Source organism: Callithrix jacchus, chromosome 7 (genome assembly GCF_049354715.1).
Source record: "Callithrix jacchus isolate 240 chromosome 7, calJac240_pri, whole genome shotgun sequence".
NCBI classification, from domain to species: Eukaryota; Metazoa; Chordata; class Mammalia; order Primates; family Cebidae; genus Callithrix; species Callithrix jacchus.
Window position 1 is genome coordinate 124,333,687 of NC_133508.1, and position 23,680 is coordinate 124,357,366.

At 44.3% G+C, this 23,680-nt stretch overlaps 1 pseudogene across 1 annotated transcript in view; it reads left to right on the forward strand.

The window, feature by feature from the left end:
• The window catches only part of LOC100897053 (uncharacterized), a 43,930-nt pseudogene that overhangs the window by 18,918 nt on the left and 1,332 nt on the right, over positions 1-23,680 (forward strand). The gene's annotated exons all lie outside the window — the stretch shown is intronic.

Below are 23,680 nucleotides of genomic sequence, written 5' to 3' on the forward strand. Positions count from 1 at the left end.
ATTAGGTGTCAGCTTGACTGGATTGAGGGATGCTGGTAAAGTCTTTTTTCTGGGTGTGTCTGTGAGGGTGTGGCCAGAGGAGATTGACAGTTGAGTCAGTAGACTGGGAGAGGAAGACCCACCCTCAGTGTGAATGGGCACCATGCAATCAGCTGCCAGTCCATCTGGAACAAAACAGGTGGAAGAATGAGGAGATAAGCCAGCTTGCTGAGGCTTCTGGCATTCTTCTTTCTCTCATGCTAGATGCTTCTGTCTGTTCCTGCTGCCCTTGGACATCAGACTCCAGGTTCTTCAGCCTTTGGACTCTTGGACTTACACCAGTGGTTTGCTGGGGGCCTTCGGGCCTTTGACCACAGACTGAAGGCTGCCTTGTCAGCTTCCCTACTTTTGAGGCTTTTGGACTCAGAGTGAGCCATTACTGGCTTCTTTCTTCCTCAGCTTGCAGATGGCCTATTGTGGGACTTTGCCTTGTGACCATGTGAACTACTTCTCCTCTCATATATACATGTGTCTCCCTTACATATATACATTTATCCTATTATTCTGTCCATCTGGAGAACTCTGACACATTGCTAGGCACTATTCTCAGTGCTTTTCATGGATTCATCCATTTAATTCTGATCGCTACCCCATGAGGTAGGTACTATTTTATCCCCATTTTACAGATGAGGAAATGGAGGCACATCAGAGTTACAGAGGAGCTGAGTGACACAGCTATTTAATGGTGGAGCCAGCAGAACACATCTGGGAGGGTTAACTGCCTGGGAGTTTGGGTGTCTAGTTTCAATCAATTGGTGAGCAGTACTCATTGAGACCATGAAAAAAGGGAGGTCCTTCGTTCAGTCAGTGCCTTTTTCATTCAAAAGCATTTATTAGTAGGTATCTTTGATGTGCAAAGATCAAGGGAGCGGGTGATGGTTGGTAGTAGATGGATATAGAGATGGATAACAGGGTGTTTACATTTGAGACATAATTCAGAAGGCAATACTCTATTAGTATTTAAGGGCATAAAAATAAAGACTTGCTTCTTTGTCTCAAATTGATACGTTTTACATATATATATATATAATTTAAAATGACACAATTATGCTAATATATTAATCACCTCACATACTTATGATTTCTTTGTGGTCAGAACATTTAAAATTCAAACTTTTAGAAATATACAATACATTCTTATTAACTATAGTCACCTTGCTGTGCAATGGAACACCAGAACTTGTTTCTCTTGTCTAACTAAAACTGTACTCTTTGGTCAACATCTCTTCATTACCCCTTCCCTCCTCCCCAGCCTCTGATACCACCATTCTACTATCTACTTCTAGGAGTTCAGATTCCACATATAAATGAAATCATGTAGTATTTGTCTCTCTGTGCCTGGCTTATTTTACTTCTTAATTTAATATTCTCCAGATTTATCTACTTTGTCACAAATGACAGCATTTCATTCTTTTTTAAGGCTGAATAGTATTCCATGTGTACATATACCACATTAAAAAAATCAATGTATTCTTTGATAGACATTTAGGTTAATTCTGTGTTTTGTCTATTATGGATAGTGCTGCAATTAATGTGGCAGTGCAGATGTCTCTCCAATATACTGATTTTAATTCCTTTGGATATACCCAGAAGTGAGATCGCTCGATCACACGGTAGTTCCATTGTTACATTTGGTACATATTTAACAGAGGAGTGCAGGCAGATGAGTTGGCTTGTGTGGAGAGTGTGGCCTTCAGAAGGGAGCAGCCTCCACTTCTAGCCTGCATTGTCAAACCTCTAGCTGTATGCCCTTGGCCAAGCCTTGGACTTCTAGAACCTTAGAATGAAGACCCTGTACCCTCATTTTACAGATGAAAAAACTGAAGCTTAGAAAGTTGTCATAAGTGGCCGGGCGCGGTGGCTCAAGCATGTAATCCCAGCACTTTGGGAGGCCGAGGCGGGTGGATCACAAGGTCAAGAGATCCAGACCATCTTGGTCAACATGGTGAAACCCTGTCTCTATTAAAAATACAAAAATTTAGCTGGGCATGGTGGCGCATGCCTGTAATCCCAGCTACTCAGGAGGCTGAGGCAGGAGAATTGCCTGAACCCAGGAGGCGGAGGTTGCGGTGAGCTGAGATTGCACCATTGCACTCCAGCCTGGGTAACAAGAGCGAAACTCCGTCTCAAAAATAAAAAAAATAAAAAAAAAGAAAGTTGTCATAAGCTAGAGGAATATTTGACAATGGACTGATTCTGATTCAAAAGTCCCTTTCAGCCCCTGAGACATAGGAATCTTAACTTGTAAATGATTGCTGAATTTTCTGATACTCACTGTACATATTAGAGGCTTTGACAAGCTGCAGATGTGGGGATTCAGTACTAGAGGAAGCCTTCCTAGAGTCAGTGAAAGGAACTTCCAAGGAAGAGAGGAAAGCAGCACAGGAAACAAGAAGGAAATGCTCCCAGCCTTTGGGGTATCTTGGGTGGGAGCTTGGAGGTAACATGAAGGAGAATGGTGGCGCTGCACCAGACTTGGCAGGAATGAAGGAGGGCTGCAAGAAATGTGTAGGACCAGTGGTAGTATTGGGGGGGTTTGGGAAAGCAGAGGAGATAAGGACAGGAAGAATGTTTCCTTAGGTTTAAACCTTTATCTTATTCATCAACATACAATTCATGCCTCATGTCAATTACTTGCATAAGTGTGCCTTCGGTTTCTGTGCTGGTTTGGGTTCCTTGGGTAAATGGAAGTGTCTAATTACAAGCTCAGGTAGTAGAGGATGAGGCCTTCAAAACTTCCCACATGAGAGCAGGATAATTCTTTTCCTTCCTCCTCCTCCTCCATCTCCTCCTTCTTTCTCTTCCTTTTCTGCCTCCTCTTCCTCTTAGAGACAAGGTCTTGCTCTGTCACCCAGGCCAGAGTGTGGTGACCTAATCGTAGCTCACTGCAACAATGAACTCCTGGGCTCAAGCAATCCTTCTGCCTCAGCTTCCCTAATAGCTGAGACTGTAGGCACATGCCACCACACCTGGCTAATTAAAGAAAATTTTGTTTTTTTTAGAGATAGGGTTTGCTATGTTGCTCAGGCTGGTCTCAAACTCCAGGCCTCAAGTGATCTTCCTGCTGCTGCTTCCCAAAGTGCTAGAATTACAAGCATGAGCCACTGGGTTCAGCCCAGAATTTTAAAAATCACTTGCACAACCAGCCTTTCACATTCACCTGAAGCCTCTATATCTTCAACAAGAACACTCTTTAGTTTGGCCCCATTTACCTGCTAGAGTTGGCGAGGAAAGACTGTAGAAATAAGAGAGAGTTTCTTATTTCCTATTAGACAGTGACTATATTTTGGGCATCATCTAGTAATGGAGATAGAAAAAGAGGAGGAAATCGGAGAAAGAGAGAGAAGGGTTGTGGGGAAGGGGAAGGGGAAGGTACACAGCACTTGGCAGCCCCAGTTCCTTTGGGCTAGTTGCTTTCCTGGCCGATGCTGCTTCGAAAGCCATGTTAATATCACTTAAGTCTGTATGTGATTTCTTTCCTCATTTTCTTCTTTTGCCAAAAAGGCAACTATGGCTCTTATTCCAAGCACAGTCAATGAGCAGCTACCAAGAGGGTCCTAGAAAACATGTTTCTGAAGAATGTAATCTTGGCAACAGTGTTCCATCTGCACCAGCCAGGGAGAAATGGAGGCAGGAAGTCTGCCACACACACCAGATCTGGAGATATTCTAAGGTATGTTAGGGAAAGATGGTCTCTTCTGGAGTACTTTGCCTTAATCCCTGAGTACATTACCCCAAGAGTACAACATGGAGAGTCCCTCGGACTGCCAGAGCATTTTAGAGTGTTATTTGACTAGTATATAAAAAATATTTGCTGTAATAAAAGTTACACTGGGCTTGGAATCTGAAGACTTTGGTCTGCGATCTGGCCATTTTTATTTCCTAGCTATGGATAAGTTGCCTTCTTCACAGCCCGGTAATGAAGGGCAAATGAGAAAAATGATGACAACACTTTGTAAACTGTAAAGTTGTGCAAATATTACTTGTTATTGTTGCCTAGCAATAGTCGGGGATTTTCCTTGTCTAGGTTCCAGTTTAAGTAACCAGGGTCTGTGTTAGGCTTGGAAGCTTCAATTACAACTGAAGGGTGAAATGAGGTGATAAAGGCTTTAATATAGGTTTTGTTTTGAGGACCTAAGACAACACTAAGGGTGAACCATGTATGAGTTTACAATCCTGAACTGTTGCTTTGGGTGGTAGCTAGCAATTCCTTCTCACCAGGGATTGGTCTTGTATTTAATGGCAGGCCCTCCCTTCCCCTCTCTTCCCCACTTCCCCACATTTCCCTTGGGTGATCCTGAAGGCCTGGTATCCTTCACAGTGCCTTCTCCTCCCATGGGCTCAGACATGGGTACTTCTTAAGAGTCTCACATACTCAGGCGACTTTTCCAGTCTGCTTTTCAGCTCATCCCACTGCCTTGCTTGGGCTCAGCCGCTGACACTCTGCTCCATTTCAGTTTCCATTTTCCTTCTCCTCCCTTGGACTCCATACTTCCTACTCCTGCTTGCTTCCCAGGGTCCTTTCCCCTCCCATGTTGATCACTTGAGAGGACAGCTAGGGGACTGGGTCCCACTGCCCCATCTTGGGGCAGGTTGGAGGTCCTTCTGTTGGAGGATATATTTGGAAGTGTTCTAACCAGGGGGTCTTCTCACGCTCTCGGCATTTCCTAGAGTGCACTTTCTGATGCCTGGGAACTCCACTCTCACTGTGGCTGCTATGCTACTACTGAGACGCTTCCCTGTTTCACTGGACAGTCTCTTTGAAGCTTCCACAGTTGCCCATTACATTATGCTAGGAACAGGGAGCCACTTCTCTCTGGCTGGGAGACCGCTGGGTCTTGTCAGGCTCCCTGGTCCTGGATGACTGGCTTTGGCCTCGGTGGCCTTACCCTTCCTACAGCACACTCACTGCCTGCCTCTGCTAACCTGCACCGCCTCCTTAGACTGCTGTTAGCATCTTCCTAAGACAGAGCTTTTCTTGTGGCCACTTGTGCCCAAGGACCAGTCTTAAGCCTCCAAGTCTTCCCAAGAAACTGACCTTAACCTCAAGGACCACCTTCTTCCACACCGGGCGACCTCAACCGTCTGGCCTTGTTTCCATTATTGAACCTTTTGGTTGAGGCTTATGATCCCGGTTCAGGGCTTCAGTGATCCCCCTGCTCCCTGCTCTGGGACAGGTTCTGCTTATCCTGTCTCCAGTCCCCATGGTTGGAGCTGTGAAGCAAGAGCTTCTGGGCAAGATGCCACCAGAAAGCCTGTCTCCCTAAGAACAACAGACCGCTTTTCTCTCTAGTCATTCTGAAACTTACCCCTTCTCTCTCGCAGCTGTGTGAAAAGAAGCCAAATGCCCATTCTTGATGTGTGACAACTGAGGCTCATATGCAAACTGCTGTTATCTCAGCAGGAGAGCAATTTGCAGCCATTTAAAACCCTTTCACTCTCCCCCTCCTCCTCAGTGTATGGTTATACATACACCAGTCCATACTTATTAGTGCAGATGGTGAGAAACTCGTCATTGAAAGGGCTTAGAGCACAGAGGAAAATGGATTTTTGGCCTCACTCTGGCCTTATAAACAAGAAGGCTTACATGATTTTAGGTTCCTGCTTCGCCTCAGAAGAGCACAGTTTGCTTCTCTCCAGACACAAGAGGTTGTAAATTGGTAATTCATCTCAACCAAAGGCCACATGATGAGCAATTGTAGAAGTCTTTTTTTTCTTGTTGTGCAAAGGAGGAACCAGACATCTGAGTATAGGTTCCAGCTGGAACTTGCCTTTCACCATTTGTAGCCTGAAGGCACTGCCTTGGCCAGCCCTGGGCTTCGTGCAGCTTTTGCCTCTTCACCTGCATCACTAACAGACCTATCGCTATCGCAAGGGTAGAAATCAGCTCAGCATTTCCATGGGAACTCTTTTTTTCCCCAGCTAAAAAATAAATCTGTTCTAATAAAAACATTTATACTATATTCTTTATTGTCAGCGAATCCTGCCCGAACTCATTAAATGGCAGTGTGTGGGTTATTTGCTGTCAGTGAAATTATCAAAGGCATTTTTCAGCTGGGGCACCAGGAAAACATATGCTTCAATGCCAACTAAAACAATAATGAGGAAATGTTATGATCAGTCCTGACCAGATGACCCTGCCCATTTTAGATTAGTTCTTAATTTCAGCACAAGGGTCATCCTGTGAATTCTTACAATAAGTCACTGCTCACCACTCACATGAAAAAGATGTGACTTATTAGAAAACTCACTGTACTCATTGCAGTTAATGAGATGTGGAAAGCTTTGTAATTTGATTTGCTGGGCCATATGCTGTAAAGGGATACTGCTGATTTCATTCCTCCGTATTTAATTTAAGCTGTATGCAATACCTTCTTCATATGGCTACTTATATAATAAAAATTAACTTGGGGTATAAAAAATACACCATTGTGGGGTTTATGACTTGGTGTGGTTCAGTTTCAAGTGTTTTGCATGGAAACATCTGTAAGTAATGTGTGCGGGTCTAATTTTAAATCCCGCCAAATATTTTCCATTTAACATTTGGTTTAACTGACAAGCTTGCAGGGGTGGTTTTCAGAATTGTTGGTAACAGATATGTACAGTATTCCCAAGGCCGTAGCTTTGTGTGTGTGTGTGTGTGTGTGTGAGTGAAATGGAAGATAGTAATTCAAACTTGGTTTTATTTTTATTTTATTTTTTACATTTCAGTAGATACAAATAGCCATTCAGAATATGGCTACTCCTATCCCTTGAAGACCCAGCTGCACTTTAATCTATTACCCGCTAAAAAGAGTTACCTTGGTTTTGACTTTTGCTTCTACACCTGCGAACTAGGACATCTGAGGCAGACTGGGAAGACCGATCGTGGGAACGGGACCCTTAGGGACAGGGTCCTGGCTTCACAGTGGAGAGACAGGGAGGGAGAAAAGAGGGTAGGTAGGACTGAGAAGGGGGCCAGTGTCCAGGGAGGTCTGAGCCTCCAGAGAGGCTCCGAAAATCCGCATTCAGACCATTTTCCTACCGTTTAAAAATAATTCTCACCTAACTCTTAGGAGAGGCCCAGGCCCCCAAACCTATCCAGGGATCTGCTCAAGAAGCTGAGCCGTAAAGCCATAAAACAGAACCTCTCCTTTCTCTACTGGGTAGGATTGCCAGATAAAATAAAAGGCCCCGAGTGAAATGTGAATTTCAGATAGACCACAAATATGTTTTAGTACAAACATATCCCTTGCAATATTTGGGACATACGTATACTAAAAACGTATTTGTGGTTTATCTGAATTCAATCTTAACTGGGCATCTTGTATTTTTACTTGCTAAATCCGGCCACTCAAACGCCAGGGTCGTACGTGTTTGCTGACTGCGTTCTATTCGTGGCCGCGGAGGCCTTATTTCAGGTTGTTTGATTCCGGTGGCTGACAATATGAAACAGCTTGAACAGGCAGGCCGGTGGGCAGAAGCCATAAATAGCCACCTCGGGGGCCCCCCTGGTCGCTGGGAGCGCCACGCTGCTCTGTTAATAAACTTGCGCTCGCTGGAGTTCTCATCCTGGGGCTCGCGGAAGCGCTGACTCAGCACCGGGGCAGGGAGGATGCGGGGACCCCCAGAAACATAATTAAACAGTTTCCATGACTGATTCGAAAATAAAATTGTGTGTAGGAAGAGAAACTTGAGGGGGAAGCTAAACAACAAATGGAGAGGTGTGGAGTGAAACCTCAGGGAAACTGCTGGTTTTGCTTCAAGGGAATTGAATTGTGAAATTTGCAGTTGTGAAATTTCACTCGGTTGATTCTTGTGAGAACCGAAGTTTGTTTTAATTGTCAATTAAAGCGAATAGTGCTTGGGTCCCTGGGATCCAGGGAACCTCAGGGCGGTGCTCACCTCTGCCCGACTGCGAGAGAGGGACCCGGTGCGGGCCCAATGACAGGGTCGGCCACTGGGGGTCAGGATAAGCTTGCAGAGTGGTCCTGCCGCCGGCCTGAACTTTCTCGGGAGGGAAAGGGGAAGGCGGCTGTGCGCGGAACGGCACGCCCTGGGAAGCAGAGGCCTGTCGGTGAAGTTGATGAAAGATGCACCTTAGGTGTCCCTGAGCAGGGCCTCTGGCCTCTCCGGAGGTTCCGGTGGAAGCCCTTATTTGTAAGGCAAATCCAACTCGCGCACACGTTGCTCCAATGTCAGGTACTAAATTGCCTTTATGAGAGTCAGGCAGGCTTGCCGATGACAACACTCTGATAACAAAAGAAGTGTAGCCTCGTTGAAGATTTTATGTAAAAGGAAATGATTCATTTGAATTCAGAAGGAGCCTTAAAACAGGGCAGAGAGAGCCAAAACCTAGATTTTCTGCCTCATGACTTGTTCCTTAGAACTTGTTAAGAAAAAAAGGGGAGAAAATTTAAACAAGAAAAGCTACCCCAAATCGCCAACCAAAGTTTAGATTTTCGTGGGTTGCTATTTTCTTCAGATCAACGTTGCCTTCTCGTTAACCCTAGACTGCAGCCACAGAAAATTAGATTCCCCCCACTGAGGGATTAACCACATAGAAGAGTTGGGGAATGTGGAGGTCTGGAGAGACTTTAGATCAACCAGTTTGAAACGTTTGAAAGAAAAAAATCTTCAGTGGTTTGAGAGCTTCACTGAGATACTTTAAAAAAAAGAAATCAAAACTGCCCTTATTTAAGAGCTTTGGAGATACAAATATAAGTCCCTTTTCTTTTGCCAAGAAGGCCACTTACTCATTTTGTGTGTCTTTAACGCTCAAAGGAGATGCTGGGATTCCTATTCAATCCCTAAACAGAAGTCTTACAACCAACTGTATGATTTTTTTGCAAATATCTTTTTTTTCGTAAAGCCTCAAATTTCTATTCCTTTCAATGACGATATGTTGAAGAGGGAATCAGTGCCTTTCTCAGCAAGTGAATGAGAGAAAGGTCTCGCATCTTTTTAGTGGGCCTGCTTTTGGGTGGCAAGGCTGCTTGGATGGGGAGCGATGTGACAGGGCTCTTTGACACACTGCTCCTTGGCTTAGAGATGGTCTATTTGGAACACTCATTCATTCACTTATTCAACCAGTGTTTATTAAGCATTCACTGCCTCTGTGCAGGGCTGGGCGTGAGGGATACAAGGTCTAATAACACAGAGTCGTAGTCTCGCCCTCCAGGAGTTTGCAGTCTGCCGGAGAAGTCAACAACACAAGAAGACAGAGCTTATTCTGCTCTACTGGAAAAGGCACTGATCTCCTTCTCTCTTTTGCTTCCAGAAGCTTTTTCTCCAAGATTGGTCAACATGGTTTTATAAATAAGTGGTACTTTAACAACAGCAACCAAAGTCCTATTTAACTCCCCAGTGGAAGGTATCCATCTCCAACGGCCAACTGTTTCCTTTTTCCAAGGGGCTGGTCCTCTCCTTTGGTGACCCAAAATGCCTTTTACTTTGAGCCACACCCTCTGCCTGCAATCCTACAGGATAAAATGGGGGTGGAGGCAGAAAGCAAGAAACACAGTGGATCACCTGGTACTGTCTGACTTGATAACCAGCTGTTGAATGGCCTGACGTGGCTTCACTGCGAGAATAGGGAAACTGTTCTTTTACTTCTGGAAGAAGGAGAAGCCAGAAGTTTATTTAATCTTTTCTAGGCAACTTATTTTATTGCATTTTTAATTTCCTCTCTTGCATTAACATGACCCTTTTCACTGGCTTCCCACGCCTGGTGCTTAATTACTTATCATTAGCAATGTACACGGGGGCCTTGCTGCATATTTATAAATGTGATCATTAGTACATGGAAAGACAAAGGCTTCTTTAAGACTGTCATTAGTTATTCTGTTTTCATGGAAATGTTCATTAGGAGAAACTACCCACCTGGTTAAATAATTATAATTAAGAATTGGTAATCTCCTTTGCATTTTTAACTTGATCTTCGGTCTGTTTGTATGAAGCTAAACAAGCCTTATTTGGCAAGTATTCTATCTTTCATTTTCACAAGAATTGTCAACAAATATATACTCTTTGTTTTTAACCTATGGGTGCTGACTGATTTGCAGCATGATAAACATAATTTTTGTAATTCAGCAGTTAATCTCCAAGCACGGTAAACAGCCGTGGAATGGTGAGTCAGTGAATGGAGTTAAAGGATCTCTGGTTGATTTTATTTTATGGACTTTAGTCAGTGGTGCAAATTGAACTCCAGGCTCCCAACCAAACTTTGCAAAGGGTCTCCTTTAACTTCTCAACCACAGAGACAGCAGGCTGGGTGGCCGCTGGCCACTGCTCCTTTGGGCGTGCCAGGTGAGACAAGTGGCAGTTGGATGGCCCAGGTCTTTGTGTGTCAGTATCCGAGTCGTTGTATGTTTGTGACCAGGGGTAACCACATCAGTGTCATATCTGTGGCCCTGCCACTGCCTAGGCAAATAGAGTCCACGGGCGTTCTTCACATTGCTAGCAAATGGTCATGCGGCTCGTACGTGGTTACGTGTCAGCTGAGCTGAAACAAACGAGGTGACAGAAGCACAATAAAGGAAGCTCGGTTATGCTGCCGCCCACTCCCCTCTGCCCAGACTGGTTCAAGCCGCCGCCCTGGACTGATGAGAATATGCCAGGGATAAACCGCAACTGTGGGAAACGCTGGGTGGGGGCATAAATATCATCTGTAAACAATTAGGCAGCCACTGCTCATTCAGTGCCGTTTTGAGAAGCTGAGGAAGTCTGCAATCAGTTATATCTCCAATTACCATAAAAATATATTAGCCATTCATTCATTTATTAATGATTCATCAGTTAACCACACATAATGAGCAAATAATTAGCAGTGCTGTACGGTTGCCAAAATTGAAGAAGTGTTGGCATTTTAAAGATGAAAGGTTGAATTTATGCAAAAGTCTGGTGATGATAAAGTTAATATGGAAGATAATTATAAAAGTGGCTGTCCTCTATTACAGGCTGAGGTACCACAAAACTTGCCTAATTGAACTGAAATTAATATTCTTCCAAAGTCTGCGTGTTGCCACACACAAACTGCTGAATTTCTCTTGAAGATCTCCCTTCAGTAAGGTGCACCGCATAATACAAGTTAATAAAATGCCAGACAGCTAGACTGTGTTCTTTGTTTGCTTGGTTCAGGGCCTCGTGGAAAACAATAAATTGCATTCATGTCAGCTGAGGCCCATCCCTTTGCTAATTACCGTTTGGTGCTGAAATGACTTCTGTGAAATTGGGAGCATGAGGAAACATACAGCCATACAAGGGAGGCTTTTCAGAGTTTTGCAGTAAATGTGAGATAGGCCTCAGGCACACAGATGTTAAAACAGCGAATTCCCCCACAGATTACACTAATGGAAACCCTGTCAGGGTAAGTCAAATCCGGGTCTGTGGTCAAAATCTAATTAAGGTTTCTGTACTTAAAAAGAATATGAATGCCTGGGGCTGGCGATGAATGTATAAGAAACTCACTTGTTTGTAAAATTGTTAGCATGAATAGTAAGTACCATGGGGCTGTTACCTGTGAGGTAACACCTGTTTTCTGAGGCTTTGCTGAATGTCTCAGGATGGGTTATTTCAGAGGTCAGCGAACTAGGGTCAGGCCATGGTAGCCTCCCATCTTTGGGGCCTCGTGCAAGACATGGTTTGAGGTCACAGACGCAGATGGATCCCTTAGAAGTCGCCCTGGAATCCCAAAGGATGCTTTACTTTGCCACATGAAAACCACCCCAGATGATCCTGCCCAACTGCCTGGCGCCACTGAGGAAATAGTTCTTGCTGAGGGTACGGGACTGGCCAAATCTCCCCCATTGGGGAAACAAAGGGTCGTCTGCTCCCGGCTGCCCTCCAGCCTGTTGGGACTGCCTCCTGGAACAGCTGCAGCGTGCAGGCGCGGCCCTGCTTCTAATAGAGGAAATGAATTTATAATGCTGCAGTCTCTTCATTTTCACCCAGCACAAATTTCCCCCTTAAATACTTAAAAACAACACCCAGAGCTGGATATACCTTAAATTTCCAATAAATGAAATCTTAATCCAGTCTGTTGCTGAGTCTGAGCTGTTATTAAAGAAATAAATTTGAAACAGCAAGTGGTTTGAGAATTTTTGAATTTAATTATTTAAATCTACTTAGGGTAACTCTCATGCGCTATTTCAGTTTCCCATGGAGAACATGAATTCTGGGAAAGGTATCCCACGCAGGGCCCTGGAAATACTAACTTTCATGTACAACTGTGGGCTCAGCCGTAGACAGACTATGCCACCCTCCTCCCCGGAAGAGCAGAAGAAAGAAACTCAGATTTCCTTTTCTGTATAATTCAGCCAAGGGATACAGGATATATTTTTCAAAGAATGAGGGAAGCTAAGTCCTCTTCTTTCAAGTTCTGTGGGCCTCTTCAGATGCACTGTTTACATGGAGTTCGTTTGAAGCTCTTTGGAGAGTGGCAGTTCATACAGTCAATCACTGAGCAACGTTAGGGAGCAAAAGGTAAAGAGAAAATGTAACCTGTATGATTTAAGTGGCCAGCAGCTAATTTAGGCCTTGTGAGTGTCTGGAGCCTAATTTTTGACATTTGTGAAAATGGACCATCCGCTGTGACTGTCCCAAGGATAATAGCTCCAGGCTTGGGCTGGAGCACCTGAGACTTTTGGTGCCACTTCCATCTTCAGGCTTGGAGAGAGTCTGCTTTCATGATTAGGGACAGATGACACCTGGCCTTAGTTCTGAGAGCACAGGATACCTTCCAGATATTAGCAACTGAGCTTATTAATGGCATCCATTTGGGATGTGGGAGGAGGGGAGGAGTAGGTGAAAAATTTGGGCCCACACTCATAACTATCTCTTTCTCCAGTTCACTGGGACTGTGGGTGTCACATGATGGCTTTGTTTTGGACCCTGTACAAGTTGGTTAAATTACCAGATACCTGTGAAGCATCTCACTAGAGCGTAATCTCACCAACACAGTGAGACCCCAAGACCTGAGTTAGATGCTCAGTGTCCAATTTGTTTCTCTTTTGTGCTGGCCGTTTGATAGTAGTTGGGACCTCAGAGCTGCCAAATGGAACTTTCCCACACCCAACTCAGGCTACCAAGCGGATATTGACTTGGAGTGATTTCTAGATCCAGAGTTCTGTTTTTCCTTCCAATATAAAAATCTGCACGGAAGCCAAAAGTCTTTAAGGAAAGAGCAGCTCTTAGTGTGGGGCCCATTCTCAGCCTTTACCTCGTCCACAGTAAATGCAAAGGGCCATGGAAATTGCATAAAATTCACAGTGTTCAGAGGATGAGTGAATGTTTTATCATCTCAAAGAGCAGACTGGGGGCGTTCCACAAGAAGTAAGGTCCAGCGGCCAGCAATGCCTCAGAAGTCAAGAGTTTTGGGGTTTGTGTTTTTTAATAATGGTAGCAGAGACTTATATCTAATGCTGGGTATTTAATTAAAAAATCAATGCATATTTATGGAATAAAGCTTCTTTCCAGATGCAGTTCTGGGCTCCACGACTTCAGAGAGAAAAAGTTGTGGTTCCTGCTCTTAGGAGGCTCTCATTGTGGCTGGGGGAGCAGGCAGGCACCCAACAGCCTGAATCAAACTCTATGTAGCCAAATTTCTACATCATTACAATGCCTAGCATGTAGGAACCCAATAAATGTTTGTTGAATGAATGGATCTGTTAAAAAGGGAGTGTCATGCTTTCTCTCTTTCTAAGGAGTTATTTTGTGAATTAGAGGGTTAACATGTATAACACCTTTTATGCCCCTACATGCTGTATAAGTACAAGTTATTAAATATAATAAACTAGGGTCCTAGGCAGTCAATTATATATTCTTCTGAAGTTAGTGACATTTAGATTCTTTTGTTAGGCAGATGGTGTAATATTGCACCTGTTGGAAAAGTAGGCATTTTGGGAAGGGACATTAATTCAGAACTATATATAATATAGCAAAATGCTGGCTTCTTAATAAGTGCACTTGTATTGTTTCTCAAGGAAGTAACATAGCTGAACAGTCCGAGTCTTTGAATTGGAACTTCTGAAATTGGAAGACCGTTATTTCTTAAAACTCTATTTTCTCTACATTTTCTCTTCACTCCTGATTTTCTTTTGCACACTCTGGATTGGCTTTCGGTCCCCAGTTTGTTCACAGCCTTCGCTTTCCTCCACATGTCTCTCTGCTCCTCATTCCTCTCTCTTCACTGTTTCCCTCCATCTTCCTCCTTTCCCTCTCCTGCCAAGATATTCCATTTCTCTGGAATGCCCCGCAAGCTACTTTTGAGTCCAACTAAACTATGGTCTGCTGGGAAGTCCAGAGCTGCTGTTTCTGCTTAGATGTCCAGCTTTCCACAATCCACCCACTTCCTAGTCTACTTCTAGGCAAGAAACACTGCAGCAGCCAGGCTGACTCCCTCATTGCTCTGCAAATGCCATGTTTGTTGGGCCTTTGCTCTTGTTCATATCTCACCTGGAAGCTGTCATCTTCTGTTACACCTTTCTAAAGTCTGTGTATCAACTGACTATCTCCTCTTTGACATTGCTCTTATTTACTTCCTTGATCTTTACCTCTTCTAAGCTCCTAATGCCCACAGTTTAGCAACCCCTTTTGTTGCATCTCCTCATTTAGTAGCTTCTCATATGAGCCCCAAGCTGCTTCTGTTTAGAAACTACAGTGCTCCTTATTATGTGCCAGGCTCCGTATTAAGGTGCTTTGCATTATTATTTCATTTAATCTCCATGACAACCCTATGAGGTAGACATTTAGTCATTTCCATTTTACAGATTGGGAAACTAAGGCCCAGAGAGCATGACTGACTTGCCCAAGGTCATAAAGTTAGTAAGAGCTGGAGCTGGGTTCTGTGGGACTCACTATTTGCTACTACCCAGATCCCCCTTCAGGACTGAAGCCTTACTCCTCCAGCTGCTGAGAGTGCCATTGGCACTTATCTGTCACCCTCTCTGCTCAATGCCCTCTATGTAAGTGAGCCTCTTCACTCAAGGTAACAAGCCCTCTCCTGGGTTAGTCAGTGTCCAGAACCTTATATGGTAGGGCTATAAAGGTCTCTCCACCTCACCACAACTTCAGACAACTAAGTGCAAATGAGCTTCTGAGCTCTCTGTGAGGTTAGCTGATGCCTTCGTTGTGACCATATCACAGCCCAGCTTCTCCCTTGGCCCAGTCCTGTGCTTTCACTTTGGTGAATGGTGATTTCCAAGTGCAGGCACTGATAAACTTTCTACACAAATCCCTGATTCAAATTCTGCTTCTCAGGGAACCCAGCCTAAACAGTTGGTACCAGGAGTGGTCTGAGAAAGGCAATGCTAAGATGGGATTCAGGAGCTAGATCACCTGCCGGCTACTGATAGTGAGGACTGCATCTCTGGGTCCTCACTATCTGGGAGTGGGAGTGGGTGGAGCAGAGTAGATCCTGGCACAGGGTCGCAGTGGCAATGTGGAATGGTACACTGGTGAAAGTATTCACTAGCAGGTGAATGTACCAGGCCTTTGAGAACTACGGGAGAATAGTATTGATAAGAACAGTGACAATGGGTGGGTATTACTGGGGGCAATTCATGCTTTGGATGAGAAAGCAATTCATAAGCGATTAATATGTAAACCAGAGGGCCTCATTATTGGATATCAAGTAAGCCCCATGTCCTGTAGTAAGAAGGCAGAAAAAGTTGATATCAGGGCTAGGACTTAATCATAAGATTGAGAGAATTCCTGGGAAGGTTGAATGCTCAACCTAGATATGTGAGCTACGCCAGGCCAGGTTTTGACTGGGAAAGAACAGGCCCTTGAGATATTAGATGGTGACATCTGACGTGATGCACTTAAATATCTTGAGTCTCCAGATTCCCCTAAATTCTCTGGGCCTACAGAAGTGGCCCACTCTTGTCTGTTAAAGGCTAGCATTACTCCTCTTTTGCTTGAAGAAAATGCAGAGGCCTCTGCCTTGTAAAACAAATGTGTCCTTCCCACTTTAAAATCTGCCCCCACAGTCCCTTTCCTGGCAGCCAGACTAATAAATGGGGTTAAATCACAACATTGCCTGTCTGGGGAAGTGCGGGGCCTGCTCAGAAAGGAAAGGTACTATACCTTGGAGGAACTGCAGGATGTAGCCAACAGGTACTGGCAGGATATCAAACATTATTTAAAGGACTGGGTTCTGAGAGTACTGGATCAAGGTAGGTGGCATGTAAAGTTATATAAGGGGAAATTTATCAATATGGGATCACTCTCTTGGGCTACAGGATTTAGCATCTGGCAAAGATCCTGGGATCCTGCTAATGTACTGCCAGGATGGCTCTCAGAAACTTGGAGTAAGTAAGAGCTCACATAAAAGGAAGTAGAAATGAATTACAATGATAGTTGGTGGGAGAAAGGACAAAAAAGCTCAGAGAAAGGGGCATGGCAGGATGGAAATAGTATATAATGCCAGAAAACCCACCAAATGGCTATGTTGAGTGAGAGGGTTCAAAGCAGAGGTAACACACATTTTGAAAAGCAGCTCCTGGTATGCTTTGGGACTCTGCCTATTAGTCATCCAGTGATTGTGAAGCCAGAACTGCCCATCATGCACTTCTTTCTGTCAGACCCAATAAGTTATAAGGTCGGTGGGTGACCAGAGATAATCCTTCTAAGCTGAAAGGGTACATTTGGGACTGGACATGAGCAGGGACAGAGGTCAGCAGTAAGTTGCATGATCTAGTGGCTCAGACCACCAAATTGTCATCCACCACTATCACATTACCTCTGCCTCAGTGCACACCTGTGGCTGCTTGGGGGTCCCTTATGGCCAGCTGACGGAACATATGAAAGGTTGATCTTGATTCATGAGAAGGTTGGCTTGGTATGTGGGTGCAAGCTGAACGTGAACTGCCACTGCACTTTAGCCCTACTCAGGGTGACCTTGAAGTCACTAATTAGTAGAAGTCATCCCAATGGGCATAGCTTTAAGTGGTGCACCTGCTCATCCACTTTGTGTGGAAAGAAAATATGTCTAAGCTCATAGGCAGTGGCAAATGGCTTAGTCAAATGGTCAAGGCCTGGAAGGAAAAAGACAAGGCCATTTGGGGAAGGGGCACACCTACAGGAGTGGGCATGAAGTGTGAAGAGCTTTGTATCACATGTTAACTAACACCCACCAGAAAGCATTCAACACAAAGATAGAATGACTAGGCCAGCTGACATAAGCCAGCCTCTGCCATGGGTCACAGCAGTGCTGGCACAAAGGGTGCATCAGCAGAGTAGCCAGAGTGTTAGGGTTGGAGGTGATATGCCGGTCTACAGTGTGGCTCCTACTCACCAAATTAACATAGCTCTTGCTGCTGCTCAGTGTCTGATTGTCAGCAGCAGAGAACAATTACCAACATGATACTATATTTTGAGGTCAACGAGAAGCCACTTGGTGGCAAGTTAGCTACATGGCTAGAAGGAGCACCAATTCATTTTAACTTGAATAAATGATATTTCAGAATGGGATTGCCTTTCCTTGCTGCAGAGCCTCACCACCATCTGAAAGCTTAAAGTATTTTTCTATCAACAGGGATCCCGCATCACATTTGTGTCATAACAAGGGACCCACTTTATGGCAAAGGAGGTGCACCAGACAATGAATTCAATGGCCCTATCTCATACAGTACCACATAGAAGAATCTGGTCTGCTGGAGTGACTGGCCTATTGAAGGCACATAGATGGCCTATTGAAGGCTTGAAGATGGTATCTGTGAGGATCAGGCACTATTCTCCAGAATGCAGTGTACACTTTAAATCAATAACCATTACCTGGAGCTGTTTCCCAATAGGCAGAACGCATGGGTTCAGGAACCAAGGAATGAAAGTCACTATGGCTCTGCTTACCATCACTCCTGGTAACCCACTTGGGGAATTTGTACTTTTCTTGCCTACAGTTCTGGGTTCTGCAGGCTTAGAAGTCTTGGCGTCCAAAGGGAGAAAGCTTCCATCAGGGGATGCAGCAGGGTACCATTGAACTCTAAGCTATGGCTGATGGTGGGGCACTTCAGTCCATGTGCTGAGGAAACACCCTCTTAGCAGCACTATTTGAGCCTGATTGATCAAGAGGAGTAGAGCTGTTCTTACAGAATGAAAGCAGGAAGACCTACTTTTACCACCCAGTGAGCCATTTGGATGTTCTCTTTAGATGATCTCTTGCCCGGTTTTGATGGGTAAATGGATAAGTGCTGCAACGATGGCCTGAGAAGAGGCTGAGGGGCTCAGACCCCTGAAGAATAAGGGTCTGGGTCACTCCACCAATTAAGGCACATAGACAAAAAAGATGCTAGCTGAGGATAGAGAATCTTTATTAGAAGAGAGAGACAATGATATCTATTGCAAAATTGAGACCAGCCGCCACAGCAGTAGGAGCTGTGTCTGCAGAGCTGGAGCTGGCAGGGATACATATTGCTACTCTTAACGACTTAAACTCCTTACCTTCCAGGCTACCCAACCATTCGGTTCAAAATTAGTCCTTCCATTTCTGATATGCCACAGTAGATGTGTTAGATGGTATTTACCATTTTCCCATAGCCTTTTCATATTGTTTGAAGACTATTATTCATCCAGTGAACATTTATTAAGCATCTACTGTGTGACAGGCTTTGTGCTTGGTACAGGGAATATGAAAATGACAAAGAGAAATAAGAAATAGCCCTGGCCCTTAAGGACCTTGCAGTCAAGTGGAGGAAAGGATAATTAACTGTTGCAAACATCATGGTGACTGCAGTGGCAGAGATGAGGAGAGAGGAGTCATACCTTATGTAGTTGGAGAAGGATGGTAAAGGCAAGTTTCCAGGAGGAGTCGATGCTTGAGCTTAGCCTTGCATAATAAAAAAAAGAGCTCAGGTTATGGCAGAAGACTCTTGTAGGCAGACCAAAAGTACAGGATGAAAAATGGCATGGATGAATGTTTCTGTAGCGTAGAGGACAAGGTCAGAGACACTGAAGGGTTAGATAAGGAGGCCTCTTACAGCCCATGCTGACGAGCATAAACTTCACTGTGTGGGTGATGTGGAACCATTGGCAGGTGTTCAGTGGGGAGCGTGGTTCTCAAGTGTCCTTCAGTCTATTTTCTTCAGCCTCCTGCTTGCAGTCGCTTCTGCTTTAGTGCCTTTTAGTCACTGTCTGTGGCATCTTACAAAAGCCTTACCTGAGCATGCAGGAATGACGCGTTTATACTAACAGCAAATCTCAGTTCTGGCAAATACCAAGCAAACCTGGCTGCTGAAAAGACATCCTTCAGGTCACTGGCTATCCGTAGGGTCTTCAGCACTGGAGTTCTTGATGCCTTTTCAGCTTTTTTATGTCACTGAAAATTGCCCATTTGCCCCCAAATTATTTAAAATGGCAGTGCTGAAAGGCACGGCAGGGGAAGTCGGTGATTGATTATGGGCCTAGATATCACAAAGAACACTGGTGTTTTGACATCACCATCCAGAAGCTCCTGCATTTTGATAGTTCTCTGAAAGACCTCATGTTGGCATGAGCTACTTTGCTAAATCATTAAAATTCATTGATGATAGTTTTGAAGACTAGATTCTACACAAGATCACCACACATGCTAGCCACAAAATCCAAGATTTCAGCATCCCAAGGGAGCTTAAAGCAGGTAATGAACTCTCATGATCACACGGTATGTTATCTAGTGATGACCTGAGGGGCATAGAAGGAACAACAGTCAGACCATTATGTATCAGGAGGCAAGGAGACTTGGTAGCTATTTCGGCACCAAGCTCCTGACCAAGTTAAAGGTTAACACTGAGTCTCAGAGTGAATCCAGTATTTCCTCTGGATGAACTTAAATGTGAGGTAGAGGCCATCTTTGGTTTCTTGGTTGTTTTCTTTGCTAATAAGTGTACAGAACACGTATCAGTGGATTTGAATAATCAACAATGTATTTGAGAACTACAGCCAGTCTACCCGGATAGAAACCATGCTTGTTTGCAGAAATGTGGCATTGTTGAAAAATTATAATGTCAGCAGGATGTCCCACTTGGGCAACTGTTCTAAATTAAGGATCCACAAAAATTTCTAAAAACAGAACCATTTGTATCCTGGGTTAGTACTTGGTCTTCCCTCACTTCCCATCTAGTCCACATAGACTTAATGTCAGATGTTCCAGCATAGGCCAAGGTGTCAACCTACATACTGCACACGGAGACTCAGAGTAAGGCTCTGCTACTCAAAATCAAGTCTGAAACCAGACGTCATAATTGACGATACTGAGTGCCCTTTAGAAATTCGATAAAAGCTTAATGTAGCAAAGACTGTATAAGACAATAACAAAAGGTGAATGCTACCACCAAAATTGTGGGCTAGACTTTTGTGAGTGGGCTTTTTGTGAGCAAAATACCTGTATAGATTGAATGTGGGAAAAGCTTTTAAAAGTGTTTGTTTTGAAAAAAACCTATTAAAACAACGGTTCAATTTAATTTAAATGTTTTAGATCTGCATAAAAATGGTGATGTTTCCAAATGGATGGAAGAACTGAGAATTGATAGTCCTCTGGGAGTTTCTAGTTTTCTAACCATGTCTCTGTCTCCCCCTCCAATCAATTGCTCCTCCCCTTCATTCTCCCATCTCTAAAGCTCCTTTTAGTCCCAAGTAAGTTAAATTATTTAAACCCAGTATAGTTTTCATCATTAGAAGTCCAGCGGTTCCCACAGTGTTTCACTTGGTTGCTCTGCCCAGAAGAGACTGAAGTATAGACATCAACTACCATTGATTCTTGTTGAGCTGGGCTGAAAGATTGACTGAAAGGGGAAGTGAGTGAGCGATGCTTGGTTCCTAAAAGACGATACAGAGAGTAAAAGATGCAAGCTTTCTTGGTGGAGAGAAGGACTGTTTCAAGGAAGTGATAACATTGGATCCAAGTGGACTTTCTGGCCCTGAATTCGATGTATCAGTTTCATCCATTTTTGAGTCATAGAAACTGAGGTAAGGATGTGAAGTTTCCAGACCAGTTGTTACTAACTTTAAAACCTGGGTTTCCTTACCTGAAGCATGGGTAGATGATGCACTGATCTCTAAGTTTTCTTTCAACTTGAAAATTTTATGAAAAAGAATCACATACGGATCCCTGGCTGGTTATATTGCTACTGTATGTTTTCTTTAAACTGAGTCTCAAATCCATTCAATATGAGGTAGATTAGTAATGGGAACCAGAAACTCGGGAGAGGCCACCCTCATATACAGGGAATTTACTGTCTTGCCATGTGTGTTTGTGTTTATTTTTGCTGACTCCTTGGTGAGAGTCGATTCTAGGGAAGTAACATTGCTATAAATCCAAGTGGAGGGAGAAGTTTTCTCTTTGACATCCCCTTCCCAAACAACCTAGCTTAGTTTATCAGCTTGTGTTGACATTACTTATGAATGCTAATGAACTCATAAGTGCTAATTAATAACTCCATGTGCTGCTATTTCCTAGCAAATATAGGATTCCAGGTGCATTATAGACCTGTCCCCAAATACAGTACATTTCTTTATCTCTGAGCCTAGGAGCATGGCTGGGATGACTCTACTGCAATACTGCCAAAGTCAGCGCCATACACACTTACAAAATATACCCAGGAGCTATTCTTAAACTCACACAAAAGTATCATCTTCTATTATCCACTGAGATAAGAAACCAGGGTCAAGTCCAGCTGTATTAGTCAGGGTTCTCCAGAGAAACAGAACCGATAGGATATATATATAGCTGTATAGAACGGGATTTGTTATGAGGCTGAGAAGTCCCACGATCTGCCATCTGCAAGGTGGAGGCACAAGAAAGCTGGTGGTGGAGTTCCTTTCCAAACCCAAAAGCCTGACAACAAGGGGAGCCAATGATGTCAGTCCTGGTTCAGATCTGAAGGCCTAAACACCAGGAGTTCCAGTGCCCAAGCTCAGGAGAATATGGATGTCACAGCTCAAGCAGAACAAGGGAATTCACCATTCTCTGTTTTCATTCAATCTGAGACCCCAGCAGATTAATGATATGTTCACCAGTGTTAGTAAGGTGGTGAGGGAATGAGGGAGTTTTTTTTTTTTTTTTCAGACAGGGTCTGGCTCTGTTGCCCAGGCTTGAGTACAGTGGTGCAATCACAGCTTACTGCAGCCCTGAACCCCTGGGCTCAAGCCATCCTCCCATCACAGCTTCCCAAGTAGTTGAGACTGCAGAAGTCTGCCACTATGCCCAAGCAAATTCATTTTGTTTTTTTTGTAGAAATGGGGTCTTATTATATTGCTCAGGCTGGTCTTAAACTTTTGGCCTCAAGTGATCCTCCCTCCAATGTGCTGGGATTACAGGCATGAGCCACTACCCTCAACCTGGGAGCTCTTCTTTACTCAGCCTACTAATTTAAATGCTATGCTCTTCCAGAAACACTCACACAGATACACCCAGGAATAATGTTTTACCAGCTATCTGGTCATCTCTTAGGCCAACCAAGTTGACACATTCAATTAACCACCACACTAGCAAATAGCGAGATTAGGTTGGACTCCTGATCTTGGGAATGGAATGCTACAAGTCAGGTGACCCACCCCGGCCTGATCTGGAGCGTATCAAGGCATTGCCTCCTTGCCACAAAGAGGGACAGGAATCCCATAGGGGCAGAATGGAATGCTCTGCAAGATTGGACTGACGAAGGTCCATGGGGCTTTGAGGAGTACAGGATGCCAGTGCTTTTGCTCTCTTATCGGTGTAGCTGCCTCTGTCTCCTCCGCTGGATGGTGATCTCTGGAAAGTCAGGAGCTCAGTCTGCCAGGAGCCAAGCCTCCTGTATGTGTGCCATGTTAATATTGTTGATTACAGTGTGGACTTGTGGTCTTCTTTGGGAGAACTTGAACTTTCTTCAGCAAACAAAGAGATGAGGCCAGATCTTGGTTCTAGTGATGGAGTTCATCAAACACTTAGGATGTACCACTTACTGTGTACCAAGTTAGCATCAAATTCCCCAAACAGTGCTATTTTGTAGTTACTATTTCTATCACTGCCCCATTTGAACATTTTGTAAATTGAGGCAGAAGGATAATGTGACTTGGCCAAGGCCATACAGCTGGTAAATAGTAAAGCTGGGGTTTGAACTGCCCTGTCACCCTGAATGAAGCCCATGTCTAGACCACTGCCTTGGGTGCAGCTCCAGGTGTGACTGTAGACTGCCACACTGGGGGCCTGTGCCCTGCACAGATGACTCTGTGCTGTTGGCAGCCCTGCTCCCTGGGAAGTCCCCTTCCTCTATCTTTCTAGGACCTGTTTTCTCACCAGATTGAGGAACTGGATCCAGCTGCAATTTGCCTCTGAGCCCCCAGAACCCCTCCTGAATTGGAATCACCCTTTCCCCCAGCAGTGTTCTCCAGCCCTCTCCTGTCCTTTCAGGGCCCAGCTCCATCCCTTAAAATCACTGTTAAATAAACTTAGGATCGACCCCCACAGAGACAGCCATGATTACAGGGGAGCAGAGCTGAGGGTGAACACTTGTATCCTTGTGTCAGACCCAGGCTGGGGAGCAGCACAAGATATTTCTTTTGGATGCGCCTACCAGGAGCGAAGGAATTTTTCTTTGTAAAGAAAGGATCTTTAGAAACCTTGTACTTTTTTCAAGGAGCCTTTAGGGTGGCAAGGATAAAGCTATAGAGGCAGGAAAAAGAGTTGCTAAGTATATGCCAGTAGAGC